The sequence below is a fragment of the Rhinatrema bivittatum genome, chromosome 2 (assembly GCF_901001135.1).
Source record: "Rhinatrema bivittatum chromosome 2, aRhiBiv1.1, whole genome shotgun sequence".
Classification (NCBI taxonomy): Eukaryota; Metazoa; Chordata; class Amphibia; order Gymnophiona; family Rhinatrematidae; genus Rhinatrema; species Rhinatrema bivittatum.
In genome coordinates this window covers 119,667,982-119,691,763 of record NC_042616.1, presented here as the reverse complement: position 1 = coordinate 119,691,763, position 23,782 = coordinate 119,667,982, and the positions used below count along the sequence as shown (strand labels likewise).

The 23,782-nt window shown below is 41.8% G+C and overlaps 1 protein-coding gene across 6 annotated transcripts in view; it reads left to right on the top strand.

Moving 5' to 3' along the window:
* Window positions 1-4,018: 4,018 nt before the first annotated feature.
* Window positions 4,019-23,782, top strand: part of CREM (cAMP responsive element modulator) — a 284,166-nt gene continuing 264,402 nt past the window's right edge. For 2 of the 6 annotated variants that reach the window (XM_029588565.1, XM_029588566.1), the window contains exon 1: window positions 4,019-4,353. The gene's annotated coding sequence lies outside the window, so the exon portion shown is untranslated. The remainder of the gene's footprint in view (window positions 4,354-23,782) is intronic. The other 4 variants (XM_029588564.1, XM_029588563.1, XM_029588560.1 and 1 more) reach the window with 3 other exon arrangements.

Genomic DNA, 23,782 nt, shown 5'->3' with positions numbered 1-23,782 from the left:
GTGCTCTTCTCTATTCGCTCGACCTGCTGGAGGCGCCAGCTATCTGGACTAAACGACCTGCAGGAGGCGCCTGCATCCAGATCTTCTTCTAGTACCTCCTGTGACATTCATGATTGGCCTCGCCCAGACGGGGGGTCTACATTCCTCGCCGGACCAAGGGTCCACCTCTCAAGTCATAACATCCTCCTCCTCCTGGCCTGGATCAGTACAGAAGAGTGAAAAGATCAGAAGAGTGGGGAAAGCATTAAGGGAGGATGTAAGCGATAAGGGCAGGGAAGTCCTAGGGGAGTGAGAACAAGGGGGAACTGGCACCACAGTATAACAGAGATATGAGACAAAACATGTAGATCCGGAAGGTTGAGAAAGAGGACTATGAGCAAGGAATTTCTCTCACTTCAATCTGGATTCTCCCTCCTCTGATCCCAGATTATCTCCCCATCCCATCTTCCCTACCTTCTAGATTCACTTTCTTCCCTCCCCCCACGACTGGTCCTCACTCCCTTTTCTACCTTCATCCACAAGATCCCTTTTCTTTACCCAAAAAAGTAAATTAAAGACATACAAGTGTTTATTTGGATTTAGCTCATGCTTTTTCATTGGTAGCGCATGGCAAGTTACAATCAGGTACAATAGGCATTTCCCTGACACCATTTATTTATTTACCTGATTTTTATATTCCACTTTCAGCAGCAGAAGGCTTACAGTCTAAGTACCTGATTCACAAAGGATTTTTCCCATACCCACAATATGTTTGTACCTGAGGCAATGGAGGGTAAAGTGACTTGCCCAGGATCACAAGGAGCATCAGCAGGATTTGAATCCTGGATTCCCTAGTTCTCAGCTTGATGTCATAACCACTAGGCTACTTTATTTTTATAATGTAAAATAATGTATATTTGTAAGGGTGTTACCAATGTGTCTCTTACAGCATGCACCAGAGTCTTCACAGTCACCAAATATGTGATATCATAGCAGGAGTATATAGTTTCTCTAGTGGAAGTTGTCTTATAAAGGAGTGGGTTTAGCAAAACTCATGAGTCCACCTTGGCTCATGTTCTTTTGGCCAGTCATCTGTTCTCGGAAGGTGCCTCAGATCTTTCAGAATTAGGGAGATTTTCATAGGCTTCAAAAGGAATCTTGAAATTGAGAGAACCAACAGAGGTGAAGCATAATGAAAATGGAACTAGTCCCATACTTAACTTTTGGAGAGTGGATTTCTGGTTGGGTCATACTAAGGACTGGAGATCTATTTTCAGAGTTGCTTCTTGGAAGCTCATCTGTTGCAGTTTGGTTAGACTACAGAAATTTGCACACCAGAAAGCAGGTATCTATAAGGGAAAACCCAACAAGAATTCCACTCTTCTGAGACTGCTTCCATGCTAGTGGTCATAGAGCAATGGCTCCCAAACCTATCCTGGAGGACACCCCCCCCCCCTCCCCTCCATTCCTCCTGCAGCCAGTCAGGTTTTCAGGATTTACACAATGAATATACATGAAATAAATTTGCATGCACTCCCTCCATAGCATGCAAATTTAAATCATATGCATAATCATTAAGGATACCCTGAAAACCTAACTGGCTGGGGGTCCTGCAGAACAGGTTGGGAACCTCTGTCATAGAGGAAGACAACTCCTAGTAGCAATGACTGTAGTTTTTGTGTGCACTTAAGTTTTGCTGTATGGATTGCACTATTCTTCAGTGATCACTCTACTGCTTTCATTCATCTACATTAGTTTTTCCACTCAAGGATTTATTTTTGATCAGCCCCCATCCTGTGTGGCTGTGTGTTATTCTTACTGGAAGGTGTCAGAAAACCTCCATATAGCCTAAAGACCTTGAAAGACTAACTTTGCTGCTGTCAGGAAAGAACTCAAGCGAGTATGGTGTGTGAACTTGCTCCAACAATCTTGAATGTGCCCCATTTAATATGCAAAAAGACAAATGTATGCAATATGCACCAGAATTTAGCTCTTGCCACAGAATCTATTCCTCAGCTGCTATAGGAAAAAGGGTGGGTGTGGTTATAAATGTATGTTTCATAGTGATAGGGCTACCAAAATGATAAGGGGAATGGAACAACTCCCCTATGAGGAAAGACTAAAGAGGTTAGGACTTTTCAGCTTGGAGAAGAGACGACTGAGGGGGGATATGATAGAGGTGTTTAAAATCATGAGAGGTCTAGAACGGGTAGATGTGAATCGGTTATTTACTCTTTTGGATAGTAGAAAGACTAGGGGGCACTCCATGAAGTTAGCATGGGGCACATTTAAAACTAATCGGAGAAAGTTCTTTTTTACTCAACGCACAATTAAACTCTGGAATTTGTTGCCAGAGAATGTGGTTCGTGCAGTTAGTATAGCTGTGTTTAAAAAAGGATTGGATAAGTTCTTGGAGGAGAAGTCCATTACTTGCTCTTAAGTTCACTTAGAGAATAGCCACTGCCATTAGCAATGGTTACATGGAATAGACTTAGTTTTTGGGTACTTGCCAGGTTCTTATGGCCTGGATTGGCCACTGTTGGAAACAGGATGCTGGGCTTGATGGACCCTTGGTCTGACCCAGTATGGCATTTTCTTATGTTCTTAAATTGTTTAAATGATTTTTTTTTCATACCACTGCTAATGAGGCCATGACTGTGGCAGCCTAGTCATAGTTAAAATCCATGAGGTATTTGGGCAACATGGTGCCCACCAGGCTGTAGAAGAGCCTATTTATTTTAGTGTGCACCAAAAGGAGATGTGGTACATGCTGTACAGTAAGCTAGTAAAACCTGGTCTGTATTTTTTGTTAGCACACCCAATGTAAAAAAAAAAAAAAAAAATAAAAACATTATATACACACTGAAGGCTTACCAAGCAGGGGGGGGAAAAAATACTTCTACAGCTTTTTTCCTCTTTACCTTCTTTTATCTTTCGCCCTCCAGCAGCTTTTTTTTTCTCTTCCTGTAGCTCCCTTCTGGCCATATTTCTCCCTTCTCTCATGCCATCTCCTAGCTTTAACTTCTTCCCCTCATCCCTCCTGTGGCTTCTCACTTCCATCACTAATCTCCTCCCTGTGGTCCGTTTATCACTCCCATAGGACAGCAGGAGCTCAGTTCTGCAGATACAAGGCAGGTAACTCACGGTTAGTTTACTGACAGATGTTATTGTAGAAGGTCCCTATTTCAGACTTGGTTTTCGGTAAAGTCTGAATCACATGCGGAGAATATTTCCTTCTTGGCCTTTCAGTTAAAAATTGAGAAATTGTCCTGGGAGCAGGGGAGTGAACACCATTCGCGCTCATTAGAACACTAAACAATTTAAGCCTTGTTTAAGTCAGTCACATTAAACCTCCCGTAAACAAAAGCAAACTAAAGGCCAGTTTCATTAAGGTTTTTCTCCCATTTGGGGTCTATGGGAAAAACCCTTTCGCTGACTAGCATATACTTTTCACAAATAGTTTTCCTTAACGATAAAAGAACAGATTACTAATTATCGCTTACTATCTAAACCTACATCTGATATGACCAGTGCCGCCATAGCTCCTACACTCTGACTTTACGCAAAGTGTAAACAAGCGGCCAAACCATAATCGTAGTGCTCCGGCTATTTAAAGTATCATAATGGCTGGTCGCATTTCTCCCATTTCCGAATGTAACACTGAAGACACTTGCTATACCGCCCACCTCTTCGTAACAGCGGCCGAAACCAACGAGATCAACCACCACACAACAAGCCAAACAAAAACTTTCCATTCGAAGTCGTAGCCAACAAACGAGACTACAATAACCAAAATCAGATCAAAGAAGGAAGCCGGAAAACAAACGACTCCCCTCGACGGGCAACCAATCCCCTTTGGGCATTTTTAAAAAAACATCTCCCGCGGCACGCGCCCAATCGGTTGACTGTTTGTAACCAATTAGCGTTCCGATTCAGCTGCACGTGGGCGCCGAACGCCCAACGCCAGTCGCGCTTCGGTTGGCCGCCGCTGTGTCCCCACCCCCCACTCCAACGCCTACGTCTCATCCTGCCTCAGCTCGCAGGCTAGCGGAGGGAGGGCCCGTAAGTCCCGCCCTCCCCTCCTGCCTCTTTTTTCTTTATTCATTTATTGCCGGAGCTGGCTCCTCCCTCGTCGCCGCTGGGGGTTGAGCTTGGTTGGTTGGTTGGATGTATTTTTTTTTGCCTTTGCTTTGCGCCAGATACTTTTTTTTTAAGTGGGGGAGGGGGGTTAGCAGCCTCGGAGGTTTCTGGGCGACATTTTCTATCAGCATCAGAGCTGACGTGAAAGCTACGTGGGTAGCTGCTTCGGCCATCCACTCCTACCGTAATCAGTGACGAGACCCACTACGTAAAAAAATACACACCAAAGCCTGGGTAAGTGGAGAGAGCGGCGGAGTCACTGCGAGGCAGGGGACGGGGCTGGGAAAAGGAGGACAGAAAAAAAAAAAAAGGCAGGGAAAGCGGAGGACTCGCGGTGACTTGAGGAAGGACATTTGCGTTGCTCGTCCGCCTCGTCATCGGCCCCCTCCCCATCCCTAATCAGAGGACGACAATAAAGAGACACTTTGTTCCTCTTCTAGTTTTGACTTCTATTGGATCTTTCGTTGGATACATTGTTTTATTATTTTGACATATTTTATATAATAGAGATTTAATTGTGCTTTGCTGTTTCATCTTCCCATCTTTTTTTTTTTTTTTGGTATAGACAACGATATCTCCGATATGTTATACTGCCTTTTACATTTTTCTTGTATTTTTGTCTCTTCTCAATTGATGTGATGAACTTCATTATAAAAAAAAAAAAAAAAGGGGTAGTGCTATGATTACTTTGCCTGGTTTACTGGGGGATCGTGGGGGTTGGGGGAGGCTCTAAACATTATTTCCATTTTGACTTTTTGAGCTTGCTCCTGTGTTTTTCACGAGTGGCTTTGCAAACGACTTTATTCCCCGTAATAGCTTGTATTTTTATTTATTTTTTTTGCCACCATCGCTGTATGCATTATATTTTATTATAGTCGACATTTAGAGATGATGGCGGTTCTGTAGGTGTAAACCAAAGTGATTATAAATCGATGCAGTAGGGCGAGACCGGGCTGCGTGGAAAGCTGAGCAGCGGCCTGAGCTGGCCCGCTGGGCAGTGTATCCTCTGTGGTTTGCGACGTCTGCAGCTCAGCCGTCCCGGCTGAAGTTTTATTATTTTTATTTCAATGGGTGATATCGCAGGAGGAGGAGGGAGGGGCTGCATTTGCTGTCACAAATGCAGAGACGAGCTGACCCTAGTCCTTGCTTTGAGCTTGGGCCTGTCTTCCCCCGGCGCTGGCCTGTCGCAGTGTTGCCGAGGCGCCTCTGTTGCGCGCAGGATCCTGGCTTTGAAGCGCCAGGGCTTCGCCATCACGGTCGCCTCTTCCATCCTCCTCCCCCCCCCACGTCATTGTCACTAGCACAACCTGACCGGCGGCTGTTTAAACAGGGTGGGGAGGGATGAGTCAGATACACGGTGGGATAAGCAGCAAGCTACGAGGAGATCTATTTGTTTTTTTTTCTCTCGATATACTTCTAGTAAAATGGCGTCTGTTACAGTTGCAGAAGCTTCCAGAAACTGCAAATGGTACTGGTGCCGAGTTTTGTTTTCTTCTTAAAGTTGCCCTTCACAATTTTAGTAGGAGCTGTAGAGCTCTTTTCAGGACATTCTTACTCCAACTTCTCATGAAGGGGCCAGCTCTCCGTAAATCCCCTTTTTACCTTCCTCGCTCCACTTTATTTGGCTCTAGCCCCGCTGATTTCTCAAGGCACGTATATCCCTCTCATTCCAAGCCGTATCCTTTTCGCTGACCTTCACCTTTTCTCTCTCTCTCTCTCTCATTACTTTTTTCCCCCGAAGAAAAGGAGGGCTCTGGGTGTTTAATTTTTTCGGGGGGGGGGGGGATTATTGCAGATACATGAGTCCTGAAAAGTAGGCTTCTTTACTTCTTGATAGAATTACTTGTTCTTAATTCTTTTACCTCCCTTGTTGCTGCTTTTATTCAATTTGTCATCCTCCTTGCTCCCTTCACCTTTAGTTCTTTATTCTTTGGGGCCAATAAAATACTGTATGCTAGCCACAGTGCACAGTTTAACACACGATTGGTCCATAACCCCCTAGCCAATATGGGAATTAGCACATCCAAATCACCATGTAGCTAATAGCAGACATCACACACAAATTCATGTAGATGAGGCTATTAACTAATACCCATGATCCAATACATTTTCCATGTGACAAATTTTTATGCAAGTCCAGGGTTGGCGTAAAGGTATGCCACACTCAAGGGCGCATTGAAAACAGAAAAATCCTGCTTTCTGTGATTCCTCTTAATTGTATTGTGATACTAAGTAGGAGGATCCAAATAAAGCAGTATTTATTTTAAAAAAAAAGTTTTTGAAAAAAAGAAAACATTCTGGATGCCCAATACCTACAGAAGATACTCGGTCCAGGCCATGTATCTTGTGCATATTTATGCCAGTAGTGGGAGAAAATGGATGCTCATAGATTGAGCGTCCATTTTTCCTAATCCGCTTGACAGCCACATCTGGGGGCCGATGCCAAGGAGGCACTAGGGATGCACATTTTTCCCTGGCGCCTCCTTTGCAGCAAGATTCCTCATTTAAATATTGAATCGCGCACCCAGGAGAGGTTGCTGGGCACGCGTTAGGAAAACGGGCGCTCAACACTGAGCCCCAGTTTCTGCACACAATTATTGCATCGGCCCCTTTGTCATTCCATCCTGTAGTTGAGGGGAAGTCGCAAGAAGAAATGAGATGGAGGGCAAATAATTAAGTCATGCCTGTCATTCTTCTAGGGTGACTTATACCATTTTTACATTTATTTAGCCATATTTGATTTAGCCATATTTGATTTTCCAATATTTGGCTTCCCAAGGCGGCGTACAAAATATGGAAACGAAAAAAGGATGAGCAACCTACCCTCAAACCAATACCAAAAACCAAACCAAGAGGGAGGTAGAAATTTGGAATTGGATTTTGATTTCTGGCATTGTCTGTGTCTAGATATTGACCTTTTGCAGCTGAACTGTTTCAGTCAAGCGCTTTGTTTTTGAGCAGACCCTGTGAATAGACACTTTTTTTTTTTTTTTTAAAGTGCAAATTGAAAAATGTACTAAAATAATTGATTGGACCTGACAATGTCTGTTAGCGCTAGTGTTTCCTGGCTTTGGGGGCCATACTTTAATAAGCAGTACATTTGAGAGGTTTTTGTTTTTTTTAACTTTACCTCCTCTCTTTTTTTTTTGGAATGTAATACATAAAATCAAAATATAGTACTTTTATAAAACAAACATGTAAAAGCCCAAATCTCTTAACAGAATAAAACTATATTCCCTTTGAAATTGCTCATGTTGAAAAGCTGAAGTATTCTCTTAAAGGTACTCTGGGCTATTATGATTCAGTATGGGAAAGTTTTTTGGTCCTTTTATTCTCTAATATGACAAGGGGACAAATAAATGTTACTATTTTTAAAAAAGCCCTTATATAGAAATTAGATGTTCATGCAATGTTATTTAGATATTTAGAACTTGTTTATGTAACAAACTTTCTATCCAAGTTTTTTTTTTTTTTAAATATAGAAATTAAAAAAATAAAAATAAAACCACCCTAATATACCCATTTTTTAACCCTGCAAATTGAAAAGTCCTTTTATTCTTCATAAGGCAGTTTCAATAAACTCCCCCACAACAGAGTACCAGTCCGTATCGCCACAAGATCTGGGTAAATAGGCCATGAATTATTTTCAAAATTGTAAGTTATTTATTTGTTTATTTAGTTCTTTTTTATACCGACATTCATGATACAAATCATATCATATCGGTTTACAAGGAACAAGGGGATTTAACATTAACCATAACATTGACATTAACCACAACGAAGAGGTAAAAAGTTACAATAAAACAATGGTGATGGAACTCAGAAGAAGAGGAAGCTGCAGTAAATAGGAAACTTGGCAGTTATAGAGAATTTTGCTTTTTGCTAACTAGAAGAACTGGACCATAATAGCGAAATGCAGTATTGAGTTAATGTTAATTTAGCCTTTGTAGACAGTATGTCTAATAACTGTTGTTGCAATGCACGCATATTGTAATACTAGGTTCCTTCCTACCGCCCCCCCCCCCCCCCCCATTACATTTTGCCTTGTTTTAGGATTATTTTTTTCCTTTTATTGTGTGTTTTCTTCTCCCCCCCCCCCCCCCCCATATTCCCCTCCCTCCAGGCACTTTTCCTACATGATACCTTGCCTATCTTCCCTCCAGGTACTCTCCCTCTCATCCCTCCCCTTTCTTATGCTTCCCACTTCTCCACTCTCTCTTTCTAAAAGACCCTGAAACAGTGAGCAGCCACAGTGACTCTTCTGCACCCAGCCAGTGCCCCTGACAGCAACAACTTCTCCTGAGCAAGCATCAAGAACTGAATTTTAAGTGCTTAGACATCCTGTGCCAGGTGATTTTCCAGCCCTGGTTTACAGTAATTTATTATAGGTATCAGAAACACTGAATAGATTTCCACCATCCCTCTCCTTCCCCATTGATCTCACGATGCTTCAAACCCCAAACTTCTTAGATATGGAAAGGAGGCCATGCAGCAGCATATCTGTTGGCTATGGGGTGGAAACTGTGATACAGTAGTGGTGTTGGGATAAAAGAGGCTGAAGGGGAGAAGAGGCTGATAGAGATATTTTGGGGGCGGGATGGAAGGATGAGATGAAATGAAGTAGTAGAAAATGGGAATGGTGAAATGAAGTGAAAATACAGTGATGGAGGAAAGGGACAAAAGAAAGATATGAAAGATCTAACAGCAGAGGGAAAGAAACGAGTGAAGGTAATGGAGACAAGAACAAACAGAAGGTATCAGACAATACATAGAGGAAATGGCTAAAATAGTATGAGGAGAGAATATCTTCTTAATTCTGTCATGAAAATGTGGCTTTTGAAAGTATTAAATATTACATGTTCATTGTTTAACAATTTTAAATTTACTGTATCATTCTCTTTATTCATTCTTTAGTACTTAAGGTTGTATGTACTAAGCATTTTCTTGATAGACACAAAATAGGAAAAATCCTTCAGTCTATCTGGCCCTCAGTATTCACAGTTAAAATGCACTAAAAACTGTTTTCAGCATTTTCTATGGAAAGGGAGGTACAACACTTGCTACTATATTTTTTTTCAATCCCGTTCCCCAAAATTTGGTACTGTACTTCCGGACTGTTTGCTGAGTTTCACTTTCTCCTCCTCTCCCCACAATCTGTGCTTTCTGTTTACAAGTTGTGGGATAAGAATGAGTGTGTTTAAGTACGTGTGTTGAGTGTGGGGTTTTGGGTTTTTTTTGTACTATCTCCACACTAAATTCTGAAATAAGATGAGGAGGGGAGAGATGGGGATCCGGTGTGTGGCTAACTTAGTGCTAGATTCATTAAGGCTTTGCTCCCATTTTCAATCTATAGGAAAAACCTTTAGTAAATCAGGTCCTTATAAAGATAAAATCAAAGGGGAGAAGACTGGCACATGTAGGCTTGGGAGGAGCATGAGGAAGGAGGAACAGAAATTGAGAGAGAGGGAAAGTGAAATGGCAGGCTGGAAAATCAGAGGGCTAGGAGCAGCAGTTCATTAAAGACAAAAATATTGGTGAGAGGAGAGGCACAAACAAAGTAACTGAAAAAAATGTTTTGCAACATATACCAATAAAGTTTTCCTGAATTTTTGAATCAGGATGGCAACAGAACTGACAACAAAAAGGAGATTTTGATACATTAAAATTCCTGGGCCCTAAACCTTATTGGCTGGTGTCTGTATTTTTCTAAATATATTCACAGTTTTGATGTGATGTTAATGTACCTACTAGAAGGGGGAAGGTGTGTCAGTATTACTAGATTCCCACCCCATGCTCCCCCTATCTTCACCAGTATTCCACCTTGCTTGTGCTACTCTTCCTGTGGTGTGTTGAGTCCCAGCTTTTATTCCCTGTACTCTTTTTTTTTCCTTCTTTGTTCACCTTTGTCCTTTTTTCTCCTTCCTCTATATAATTCAATCTCTTGTTCTCCCATGTGCTCCTTTGCCCTTTTCTTTTCCTTCCTTCCTTCTGTAACAAAGAAAAACTATAGTAATGCCACAGTCTTTGAAAGCACCACGAGCAGTGCATCCGTAGCTGTAGTCAGGCTGAGTGGGTGGAGAAGGAAGGGCATCAGTGCAACAGCTTCAGCAAAAAGTTATTCTTGCACAAAGTGTTTAGGGTCCCTTTCCACTGTTTTCCTTCCTTAGGTTATAGAGAATATTTTTAGGCTTGGGTTCAGAACAAAGAACAACATCTTTGTTTTTTGTCAAGATTTCTTAAGAGTTTTTATCCATCAGGCGCACTGTTAGCCCGCGTTTGGCAGCGTGTTTTTGACGCGCTATTTTTACCCCTTATACAGTATAGCTATATACAGCAAATGCATTTTGATGTCCCTATTAGTTATTCCCGCGCGATACAGAAAGTAAAATGTGCAGCCAAGCTGCGGGTCGGAAGATGGACGCTCAATTTTGCTGGCGTCCATTTTCTGAACCCATAGTTGTCAGCGGGTTCGAGAACAGACGCTGGTAAAATTGAGCATCTGCTGTCAAACCCTCTGACAGCCGCCGCTTCTGTCAAAAAGGAGGTGCTGAGGAGGCGCTAGGGATGAGCTGGTGTCCCTAGCGCTTCTTTTTACCGTGGGCCCTCATTTACATAACTTCTTTACTGGATCGCTCGCCCGCTGTCCCGCAAAGTTTTCTGTATCGGCCCGATAATTGGTTAGTGTTATGCAAATATCTCAGTTGCTTTAGTGATGCAAGATAGATACATTTTTGCAGCTTTAAATTATGACCAATCAATTGTAAATTTGCACAGATTTAATTAACAAATCCTACCAGTTAACTAACCCCATACTTAGAATCAATTTTCTGACTTTTGCAACATTATTAGTTGTTAGGCAGTTTTATTTATTTATTTAAAATGTGTATATACTGCAAATCATAATTTTTAAGCAGTTAACAAGGAAACATTCAAAGATGCTCCAGGTGACATTTGAACTCACAACCTCAGCATAACCCATAGTCGGTGCTCTTCTGTAGATATCATATACATTATCCAATTGTGCCACTGGAGCCTGCAGCACCAACATCACTAAACAATCCGTAATTGAAGTATATTCTCTTCCCCCCTTTCCTGAGATGCAGCCTGGTCACAGGATATCAGATAGAGATTTAGCAGCTTCTATATAGGAATTTTCAGTTGAGTGATTCACCCTAGGGGGGCTCTGATCAGTGTTTATCCTCAGGCAACAGACAGGAATGCAGGTAGCTTAAGCTCAAATACCAGTAGAGACAATGCTGATCTGAAGGGTGTGTCCATTGGCTGGCTGGGCCCTGGGATGAAAGTAAAATAAATTTTGGCTGCGCTTTCTAGATTATTACATTAGGTTCTCAGAGTGTTTGGAAAGAACAGCACATTCCCCAGGTAAAATCAGATATCTTAAATAAACCCAGTGCAAGTTCCCCCCCCTCCCCCCCCCAAAAAAAAACCCAAACAAACTCTAGCTCCCCCAAATGACAAGGATCTATTATTCTCTAGGGTGGTTTTAGCAATGAACCAGAAGAGCCCAGAAGATGTTTCTCTCCCACTAATTGGTCAGGTCATACCAAATTTGAAAGCTAGTGAGATTACTAAATCTTTGGTAATTAACTTATTTTAAAGATATAAAAGTATGTCTGTTTGGAATAAAATTCAGTGACTGCCTTGCAATTTACAAAAAGTTTCATAAGTGAACATATCTGATGAGAATTCCAAAAATCCTTGCAAATTCCTTGGAAAAAATGCTTTAAATTTGAAACCTCTGGACTTTTAAGTCCTAATCTAATAAAGATTGTTTCCATAAACACATAATAGGGGAAAAAAGTCTTTATAATTTATTTAACTAATAAGTCAGTGCAGGGCATGTGTTACTTGTGACTTGACATAGAGCTAGACATCATACAGCCCTGAAACAATCTCTTATTTTTAGTGTTATAAATGCCCCCCCAAAAAACAAAAGCAGATATCCAGTGTCTTTAATATCATGTAAACTCTCAGACAGAATATAAAACACATCAATATTTCACTCCTCCTTGCTCCACCTTTTCAATTACCAAAAAGCATCATATAGCCACGAATTCCTACAAGTTTAACAACCATCACTGATGATACTCGTTGCTGCAAGATCTGAGCATCAGCAGTGGCGACTTTTCTGTGGCACACCATGGAAACAGTGTGTATGGAGCTTTGGATGTGAATTACTCCAAGTGTTGGGAGTATCAGTAATGAAAAAGCTCAGGCACCCCCACTCTGCATCCAAGATAATGAACTAAGCTGGCTGCCCACATCACACAGACTCCTCCCTTTTCCTACACTTGCACTGTATATACAGGTTCATCAGGATAGATTCAAGTGTATCTCCACCCCCCCCCCTTTTTTTTATTTTTAATTTAGAAGAGAGAGTGGTGGTGCTTTCATTGCTTCCTTAGCTCTTCTTTTGGGCATACAAGTCCTCTCCATGTCTGCATTGACTACAGCTGGTATGTCACACAATATTTTAGCTATAGTAAGTAGTTTCTTTGGATTTCAGCAAGGCTTTTGACAAAGTCCCCCATAGGAGGTTCATAAATAAAATGAGAAACCTGGAAGTGGATTCCAAGATGTCGGAATGGATCACAGATTGGCTGACTAACAGAAAGTAATGGTAAATGGAAACTATTATGAAGGGAAAAGAGTGATAGCGGAGTTCCTCAAAAATTGGTTCTGAGACTGGTTCTGTTCAGTATCTTTGTGAGCAATTTTGCAGAAGGGTTAGAAGGTAAAATTTGTCATTTGAGGATAACACAAAGATCTGCAACAGAGTGGACATGCCTGAAGTAATAGAATGAAAAGTGACATAAAAAAAACTTGAAACATGGTCGAAGGTTTGGCAGGTGGGATTCAGTGCCAAAATGTAGTCGTACATTTGAGGTATGGCAGTCCAAAGAAGTTATTTGTTGGGAGGCAAAAGTATTCAACTCCCTAAAAAGTCAGCAGATCTGTGTGAATTACAAATGACATACAGATTGTTCCAGAAAGTATGTTTATTGCAAACCAGTATGTTCTTAAAGTTAATTTTCAAAGTCACAATTCATTATTTCTCTGCATTTTTTTTTAAATAAAATTAAAAACTGAAAAATGCTGCTTGCATAAGTATCATTCCCTTCAGATTAGTACTTGGTAAAACCATCTTTTGCTGCAATAACAGCTTTGTCTTTTGGGGTAAGTGTCTATCAACTTTGCATACTGTTTGGGAGTGATTTTTGTCCATTTACTGCAGGTTGGTTGGATGATACTTATGGCCTGCAATTTTCAAATAGTGCCACAGATTCTAGATTGTTTGAGATCTGAACTTTGATTTGGCCATTGTAGATCATTCACCTTTTTGTTCAATCACTCCTGTATTGCTCTCATTGTCCTGCTGAAAGGTGAACTTTCTCCAAGTTTTAGTTTTTTAGCAGACTGAAACAGGTTGGTTTTCAGTATTTCGCTGGATGTTGCTCCATAAGAACATAAGAAATTGCCATGCTGTGTCAGACCAAGGGTCCATCAAGCCCAGCATCCTGTTTCCAACAGAGGTCAAACCAGGCCACAAGAACCTGGCAATTACCCATCCAGCCATCTAGCCTTCAATTTTAACAAGATGTCCAGTCCACATTGAGAAAAAGCATCCATACAACATAATTCTGCCACCCTCATACTTTACTGTTGGGATGGTGTTTGCTGAGGAATGGGCAGTATTAGGTTTGCGCCACAAATAGTGTTTTGAATTTTGGCCAAAAAGCTCCATTTTTGTCTCATCTTACCCACATTTTAGTTGGGTCACTCTGATGCTTTCTGGCAAACTCCAGACATGCTTTAATGCGATTTTTCTTCAGTAATGGCTTCTTTCTAGTCACCCTCCCATGCAGGCCCAGTTGTATGCAGAGCTCTTGATATGGTTGAATGGGGCACCTCCACTCCAGTCTCAGCCACGAACGCCTGTAGTTTCTTCAAAGTGATTGTTTGCTTCTCTGTGGCTTCCCTCACAGTCTCCTTCTTGCTCTGATGCTGAGTTTGAGGGATGGCCTTGTCTAGGCAGTATCTGGGTGGTATGATGCAGCTTCCATTTCCTCACAATTGATCCAACAGAGCTCACTGGGATATCCAGACACTTGAATGTTATTTTGTAGCCTTTTCCTAACTTGTGCATCTCTACAACTATCTTTAATTTCCTTAGAATGCTCTTTGGTCTTCATTTTCACAACTTTCCTTCAGATTCAGAGTCTGACCAATGGTGCTAGAATTAGGGGGTCTTTTATCCAGAAAAGCTGACCCTTTTTAATGATTCATAGGTAGTGGACATTTGTTAGGGCAATATCTTTCATCTGTGTAAACTTTGAGCTTCCACAGCACAGGGGTTGAATACTTCTGCAAGCAGCATGTTTTCAGTTCTTAATTCTATTTTACAAAAAATGCAGAGAAATAATGAATTGTGACTTTGAAAATTAACTTTAAGAACATACTAGTTTGCAATACACAGATTTTTCCAGACAGTATGTTTAAGTGTCTGTGGTATAAAATAAGCAGTTTACAGCCTGCCAGTGGCCAAATATATGCAGGACTCTGGCTCTTTGCACAGATCTTTATTCTTGACATCATTTAACATAAACCTGAAATTGCTTATTTTGCATCAACAAAGCAATATTTAACCGGAGCTGCCTTCTCATATTCCTGCAGCCTTCCTTTGCTCTCCCCTGAGTCTAAGCTATATCCCTGCTCAGAGGAGCCACCTTGCATCTAGAATGCTTTGCCTTAAGAGGGTCTAGGACTGGTCCTTTAAAGTGTTCTGAGAGTTTCTCTGGCACACTATGCCATATACCCTCCCCTTCAGCTAAGTCTTAAGTGAGCAACTGCTTGTACTAGGGCTATGGCCCTCCTGCTCTTGTTCTCTTTTCTTGCCCTCCCTTGTGGCTTCCTCTGCTTTCTTTCTTTAGCTATGTTCTGAGCCCCTAACGCATAGGCTATCTCTTGGTTTAACCGTTTTACTTGCCCATCTGCCTTTGGGGAACCAAACCTGGATGTGATCTGTTCACTTTTTCTCGGGGTACCCTTTCCCTGCAAGATTTTAGGACCTCTGCTAAGGGTTCCTGGTATAATGCCGACTTCTCTTCGATCCAAACCATCTTAATTGTATGGACCTTTGGGAAATTAGCATAACCCACTTCCCCCTTGTGGATATCTCTTTTGCACTTTCTGTGTGTTAGAACTTTTCTCAACACTCTCTGAACATCCCCTAGGGAAGAACTCCCACCAAGACTCCTTTTCAGCCTTGGGCATTCCCAGAGTCTCACTCGCAACACTGTCCAGTTCATTAGTCCCATCCTGTAGTTTGGTTTCTGTGGGGTCCTGTCCCCATAAGTATATTACCAATCCCAGTTCATTGGTAATACTGGGATCTTCTCTGATACCCAACAAGGGAGAAATCTTCCTTGAGTTTTGCCATCTGTTCCTTTGGAAGTGGCTTATCCAGGTTGGAGAATTGCTGCTGGATTCCCTGAACCCAGATCACTGTTGCTTGGAGGTTCATGATACCTGCAGTCTTGATTAATTTGCTCCCTCTTTCTGAAGGTTTGCTCAGTTTCAGCTGTTGACTGCTTCTGAGTCTCTTCCTTTTGCTCTGGTGCCATTATATCTGCACTGGGTGATATCCACGCAACCTGCAGGGATTCTGGAACTCTCCAGCCTGGAGTTGGCCCCTCCAGCTTTTCCACCTGGGCCTGGCTCTCTGGCTTCATTATTTTCTCAGTCCTATCCACCTGCAGTACTGGCTGTTCTTGCAGCAGCTCCTGCTCTAATCTCTGTAGTCTCTGCTGCCCTTCTCTCAGGGTCTACATCCGCTGCTGCCAGGCTTGCTGATGGGTTTTAAAGTAGTGTTCTAGCTGCCATTGTCGCTCTAGCAAGGATTGACACAGGGCTTCCATGTCCTCCATGAATCCTGGTAGCTGCTTTCTTGGCTGCCCTGTCTTCTCCCACAGGTACAAACCTTTCCCCTTTCCTTCAGTGAAGCAGCACAGGGGTTTTCTTAAGGACCCTATCCTGTTCAGGAATGCACTCCAGCAAACCTTTGTTCTTTTTCTTCCCCCCCCCCCCCCCCCAGAAAGGAAAAAGGCAAGACAAAAAAAAAACCTGCCTTGCTTGTCCAGCACTTGCTGACGTTTTTTGTATACTATGTACCTGAGTGGAACTACCTTCTTTAGCCCATTATAACTCCAAACTTTTAGGTTGTGATTGCAACCAGGCCCCTGGGAATTTCTCTTCTGTATGTACTTTCCACACTGTGTTTATCTGGTCAGTGCCTCGTATGGCCAAGATATCTCGGCTCAGAAAAAGTCTTTCCTTTCTTCTTTTCTCTGCTCTGTGTAACTGTTTTAGAGCAAACAGGTTTTTACATGTTGAAAACAAAAATTCTCTCATTCTTCTTTCTGGAGGCTTGGGCTTCTGCCTGTGCAGTTGCATAGTGCAGAAAATCTCCAACCTGACACCATATGTGGTATAGCATGAGTGGTTTATAGCCTGCCAGAGGCCAAATACAGGCAGGACTCTGCCTCTTCTTTGCACAAATCTTTATTCTTCACAGCATTTAACATAAATCTGAAACTGCTTATCTTGCAGTACTTCACAAAACAGCATCAACAAAGTAGAATTTAACCAGGGATGCTTTCTCCTTGTCTTCCCAGAGCCTTCCTTTGCTCTCCTCTGAGTCCAAGCTATGTTCCTGCTCAGAGGACTCATCCTGCACCCAGAATGCTTTGCCTTAAGGGGGACCAGGACCAGAGCTCTGGGTTTGGTCCTTTTTAAGGTGTTTTGAGGGTTTCTCTGGCATGCTGTGCCACAGTGTCATATGTAATCCACACAAATCTGACTTTTAGCTGGTCGAATGCTTTTTGCAAGCCACTGTATGCACAAACAGAGAGAGACCTCTGGATAATAGTGTCTGATGATCTAAAGATGGCTAAGCAAAGAGACAAGGCAGGGGCTAAGGGCAGAGGGATGCTGGGCTGCTTTGAAAGAAGTATAACCAGCAGAAAAATAGATGTGATACTCTCACTGTACAGATAATTAGGCCTCACTTTGAATACAGTGTTCAGTTCTGGAGACCTCAGCTCAAAAATGAGGACAGAATGGAAGCGCTCCAGAACTCAAAATCATATGGGAATAAACAGAGGATTCCTGCTGTTTAAAAGAATGGAAATGTACAAATGAGGTAAATTTACTTTTAGATCTAAAGTTTTCATTTCAGCTTGGCGGTAACCTGCACAGAGTGGCTATTGCTACTACCCAAAACAAAGGCTTGCTAGGCAAACTAGATGGATCATTTGAAAATCCTATGTTCGGACACATTCCGGATAGCAAAGTTAGCTGGATAAGTTTATTCAGCTAACTTTGGAGGCATATTCAACAGTGCATCCACACAATTTAATGTAGCTGGCTGTTTTATGGTAGGATTTATCATTCTGCTATAAATATAGTAGAATGATGAGGGGTGGCCACGCCGCACACTATTGGCCCCCGTAGCGCCACTGTGAAAGGTGGTGTTATTTCTGGTGCTACTGCCATTGATGTGTAAAACATTATCACCCACAGCTGTACCGGCATAACATATTTTTTTTAACCCACCCCTTTCCTTTATTTAAATGTTAGTCGATAATGCCCTAATACATGAGATAAGGACCATATCGCGATTTGAAAAATGACCCCCTTAATTAGTTAGCCAACTAACGTTAAGACAGGTCTTTTGACTGGATCAGCCTTAGCCGGCTAAGTCATCTGGCTAACTCTGAATATTGGAGTTAGCTGATTAATTTAGCTGGCTAACTCAATGCCTCCCAGTTATGTCCCTGGACCCACCCCTATCTTATCCAGTTAAATTCTAGCTGCCTAACATTAGCTGGCTAGAATTTAGCTGGATAAAGGCTTGAATATAGCTGGGTAAGCATTTTAGATCAATAACTATTATGTTATCCATCTAAATGGCTTTTGAATATGGACCTCTTGGTCTTTATCTGCTGTTATTCACTAAGTTACTATGAAGGCACATCAGTGTGCCATGGCATACTGGTTGGGAATCACTGCTATAGACTATTATAATTCTAGAAACTTTACTCCATTTCTGACCAGGAGTTAAATTTTGAGCGTTATGAAAACATGAGTAAAGTTTATTCTCCTTTTTGCATGTGGTTGGATGGCGGGAAGTAATGACTTAATTAACATGAGATTTGCATGGTGGAGGGCTAAGGTGTGTGCACATGTTGGTGCTGGGTTGTATGCACATTGTTTTGCATGCAAAACTCCTTAAATTGTGAGTAAATTTTGCGCACAACCTGGCGCTATCATGCGCATATACTGCTCTCCTTATTACATCAGGGCCCGAGTAGGCTGAGTATCCTGGTTTGAAGTTTCTTAGTCTTCATTGCATCAGATATTATTCAGTATTTGTATTGCTATAAGAGAGGATGAAGTCTCTGTACTGACTAAGATGTCAGTACAAGCTTTTGGCTTTGCTTGTCCAACTAAGTCTATGTTGCAGCTTGCATTTGTTATCTGGAGGCAGAGTCAGTTATGGCTAGTTTTGTGGTTTGCCTGATGCCCCCCAGACTTTTTTTTTCTTTTTTAATATTATTAGTTTGTGTAGAATCCAATCACATTTAGCAGTGGTGGAAAAGTCTTGCATGCCAGGTCACCTAGGCAACTAAGACTTCATTGCAGACACTTTCTCCTGGACCATAATGAGGAGAATGTGCTGGTGTGAAGTGCAGACAGGGAGGTGAGTGTTTTGGTGTGGGAGAAGAGATGCTAGCATTGCCACACAGGAAGAGAGTTGCTTCAGAAAACCATTCCAGAGGCAGATTTTGATTCACATGGGTTAAGAGGTGAGCTTAGACCTGAAGATGAGAGATTTATATTTGTGGTATAGGATAATGAGTTATAGACAAGATGGTTTACAGTAGGGATGTGAAAATGAAGCAAATAACTGAATAATTAATATTTTCCTGCTGCACATCCCTACAGTCAGCATAGAAAAAAGTGGCAAAACAGATCAATTCAGATTCTGTAAAACAGAACTACAAACAGTTACATGCCTCATTGTTGGATGTCAAGTTCTGATGTCAGAAGAACTGTATACAGAAAGGTATAATGTTGAAATTGTGTAAACACTATAACTTCACTGTACTGGAAGAGCTCTGGGACCACAACCCTGAGAGAAGGGGAGAGAATGAAGAAGCTGTGATCACCTGGGACATTCCAATTCCAATAAATAAAAAGCTCATTGCAAGAAATCCGGATATTGTGGTAAAAGAAAAAAGCACAAGAACAGCACGGCTGATTAATTGATTGTGTCGGTATCAAGTGACTAGTATATGGATCATATGATGCAATCAGAGACCAAAAAATGTGGCATAAAGGTAAGAAATAGTCTCAATTGTAATGGGTGTCGCTGTTCTGATAAAAATAAAACAAAACTAGACACAGCTAGACATATTGCCTGTGTGTAAATAGAACACCTTAAGAGCTCCATAAGGATGCTCTTTGGCATAATGCAAGCCTGAAGAAGGGCATTGATGAATTTGAGAAACCAAGATCATACTGAGCATTCGCTGGCTTAGGAGTAGGGTTCTTTTTCATAAATTCCTGGATGTTTCAAAAAATGACTGTTTAATCTGAATTTCACACTAATTTTAGGCTGATTAAAGAGCGGCTCCAGAGCTGCAGATGCAGTGTCTCAAGGCCCCCAGCAAAACATCTGCAGTGTTCCAAGTCCTGACCCTGTATCAGGAAAAGCACTGGTGCTTCCAGTGCTGCTGATGTGGCATTTCAAATCCAGTTTTCTCTACCCTCCAGGCTTGCAAAGTGCCTGCTGCATGGTGCCACCAGTGCAGCATTTGAAGCAGGCCATGCCCACCAGAAGCATTTTTCCTCAGGTTCTCTGGCCTCGCACAAAAGCAGAAGTGCAGTGCTGCAGAGTGTGAGAACCTCAGTAAGTATGCTGCTGAAGGAGAGAGAACCCTGGAGCCACCTCTAATAAGGATGAATGCTGTTGCAGTAGGGTGAGGGAAAGGGGGAGATTCTCGGCAATATGGGAAGAGAGGGACATGCTAGACAGGAGATTGGGTAGAGATAGGGATGTGCAGAATGGGATAATCTGCTTAATATCGTTTTGTTTTTATTTATACTTTATTGAAAGTTTCAACAGGCACAACTTTCCATGGATGGTACATACGCATTAAGCATCAAACAATAAACAGAAAACTTGTAAAATTCCTTACATCAGTGTGCTCTCATTAATACATTGATTTGTACTTTTTTAAAGTTGATCTTTTCCCTCCAATCCCCCCTCCTTGGAAGGTGCCTCCGCGTCTGCTCTCCGAAATACTAGAAGTGAATAGAGAACCACATTTAACAGTAAGAAAACTGTCATAGCATTCACTGAGAAACCAATCTAAAATAAGGCATTATCATCAGTTAATTCACATTTAATAATCTTATGTTGTCTTTGAATATAATCATGACTAGTCCAGCATTCAACATGACCACAGGTATTTGGTTATTCAGACTTTCCTTATTACTATGTTCCATATGTCCGGCTAGAACAGGTCTCTTCCACCCCTTCCTTGTTAGTGATCGCCTAGGTGTATGTTGCGAGGAAATAATTCCAAATCTGATAGACATAATACCATTGGCTCATACTAACTGCGGTTAAATATGCCAGCCGCTGGTGAGTACGTAGCTTGGCCAACATCTCTGCCAGAGTCAGCATGGCTTGTGATTTCCAGTGTCTGGCAATCAGCATGCGAGCTACTATCCACACTTGCCGGCAAAATTTTTGCTGATCTTCATCCAACTCTGGTATGGAGCCACCCAACAATTCTGGCTTCTAGCCCTATCTGTGTATTTTGAGTATCATTTACCCAGTTCACCAACTCTGACCAAAACTGTTTGACCTTTGGGCAGGTCCAGACAAAGGTGACACTTGGGGATAAATGTTATATAATTTCTCGGGGACTAGGTACCACCTGTATATCATTTTGTGTCAGTTTTTTCTTGTAGCCTCGCAGATATGGAGCATTTACCTGCCATTATGAATATGTGTTCCGACTCTTTCAGTGAGAGTGATTTTCCCACTTCTCAATATGGGGTAACAGGGCTTGGTCCAGATGATTAAGTATGTTATAGATTTTTGAAACCACCTTACAAATTCTGTCTGCTCCTTGGCATAGATTTTTTGAGTTTCTATGAAGTGTTTAATTTGTGCGTAGGCGCGATAACTTTTGGAGTCTAGTCCAAATTTGTGGCATAACTGATCAAAAGAAAAGAGCGTCCCCCCTGGTGAAGATGACCTATATTGCTTATTCCTGCCCGAATCCAGGAGCCAAAGATGGCCAATTGGGATCCAGCCTGGAATAGTTTATCATGAAATAGGCAAGATTGATAAAAGTACGAGAAGTCCCCCACTAATCTGTTTTTCCAGGGTTCCCATATTTTTAATGCCATTTGGAGAGACCACGGAATGCATGTATGGGTTTCCAGGTATGACTAGGTTGCCACATCAAGGCCTCCAGCAGCATAGAGCCCACCATAGCTTGTTCTGCCTGGGCCCATTGTTTAATTGTGTTGTCTAGCTATGTCCACTATCACTCATAGTTGAAGGTTAGGGACTCCCATCCGACCCAGCACCCTGGGGAGGAAGAGCGAGTGTTGCGCCACCATAGGAGGGCGTCTGCGCCAAATGTAGTCAAAAACTTTCTTTTGAATCCTAACGTAATAGCGTGGGAGTCAAATATACAGGCAGAGAGGAAAATAGATAGAGAAGTCTAGGGAGTGTGTTCATCTTCACTGTGGCCATTCTTCCTAATCACGAGAGATTTTTTATGCCATTGATCAAGATCCCTGTCAATAGATTTGAGGAGTGGAGAATAATTTAATTTAAGTTGAACAGTTCTTCAAGGGAGAAACTAATCCTAACTCCCAAATATTTTAGCACATTTTTGGACCATCTGAAGGGCATTATCTGTCCTATGTGTTGGGATGTCCGCATTATGCTTGGTCAGGTTGAGCAACTCTGATTTTTCTAGGTTCACTTTAAATCCAGAGACCTGGCTGAAGAAGGCTATTTCTTGACTGTCCCCTTCTAATGAAGCTCTGGGATTGGCTAGGGTAAACAAGATGTCATCAGCAAATAAGGATAGTTTTAAAAGAATGACTTCCCATCTCTATTCCCTGAACACTCAAGGAGCTCCTGATGCAGGTGGCAAAAGACTCTAAAAATAGGGCAAAAAGTAGTGGGGATAGGGGACACCCTTGTCTTGTGCCTCTTTCAATTGCAAAGTTAGGCCCATACCTCCCATTAACTTTCACAGACGCCTTTGGTACATTATATAGCTGTTTTAACCATTGGATGAAAAAATCTCAAATTCATTGCCCCCAATGTGGAAAACAGGAAAGGCCAATGTACAAGATCAAATGCCTTTTCCTTTTCTATAGATAATAAGGCTGTTGGTATCTGTTCACGCTTTACCCACTAAATTAAATCTATGATCTTGCGAGCGTTATCAGTAGCCATGCGTTGGGGTATAAATCCCACTTGATCCATATGGACTAGTGCTGGCAGATATTTATTTAACCGCATGGCTAATACTCTGGCCAGTATTTTTAAATCTTGGTTGATAGAGAGATTGGCCTGTAAGATCCACATATCGTGGGATCCCTTCCTGGTTTGGGGAGGACAGTTATACCGGCTATATTAGCATATGCATGAAATTCCCCTCCTTCTCTAATGGAGTTGAATAAATGTACCATGGGCTCCACTAAGGCATCAGTAAATGTCCGATGATAATCCCCCAATAGCCCATCCAAACCTGGAGATTTGCCACTTTTTAGGTATTTAATGACCTCTCTAACCTCACTCTCCATGATTGGCCCATCTAGAATCACTTTTTGCTCCGCGGACAATGATGGGAAGGGTATAGAGTCCAAATAAACTTTAATATCAGTGTCCTTAATATTAGTATCTTTACTGTACAAAGTCGCAAAGAAGTCAACGAACCATTTCCTAATCTGTGCTGGTTTTGTTGTGTGAGTTCCCCCTGAATCTTTGATATTAGTAATCATACTCTGTTCTGTGCGGGATTTGAGTTTATGGGCTAGCAGTTTACCAGCTTTATCATTTCCCTCAAAGTGTGTCTGTTTTAAACGTTCAAGCTGGTGAGAGATCAGTCCATCATCCAGTTGCCTTAATTTTTCACTGGTTTCAATTAGCTTACAGTCGGGCTGATACAGTACAGTGCGCTCTGATGGAGCGCACTGTTAGCCGGCATTTGGATGCGCATTTTCGACGCGCTAGCTTTACCCCTTATTCAGTAAGGCCCCTTATTCAGTAAGGCCTTATTCAGTAATAGGGCCATCAACATGCAAATGCATGTTGATGGCCCTATTAGCTATTCCTGCATGATTCAGTAAGTAAAATGTGCAGCCACGCCGCACATTTTACTTTCAGAAATTAGCGCCTACCCAAAGGTAGGCGCTAATTTCTCCGGGCACCAGGAAAGTGCACAGAAAAGCAGTAAAAACTGCTTTTCTGTGCACCCTCCGACTTAATATCATGGCGATATTAAGACGGAGGTCCCGAAAGTTTAAAAAAAAAATTTTT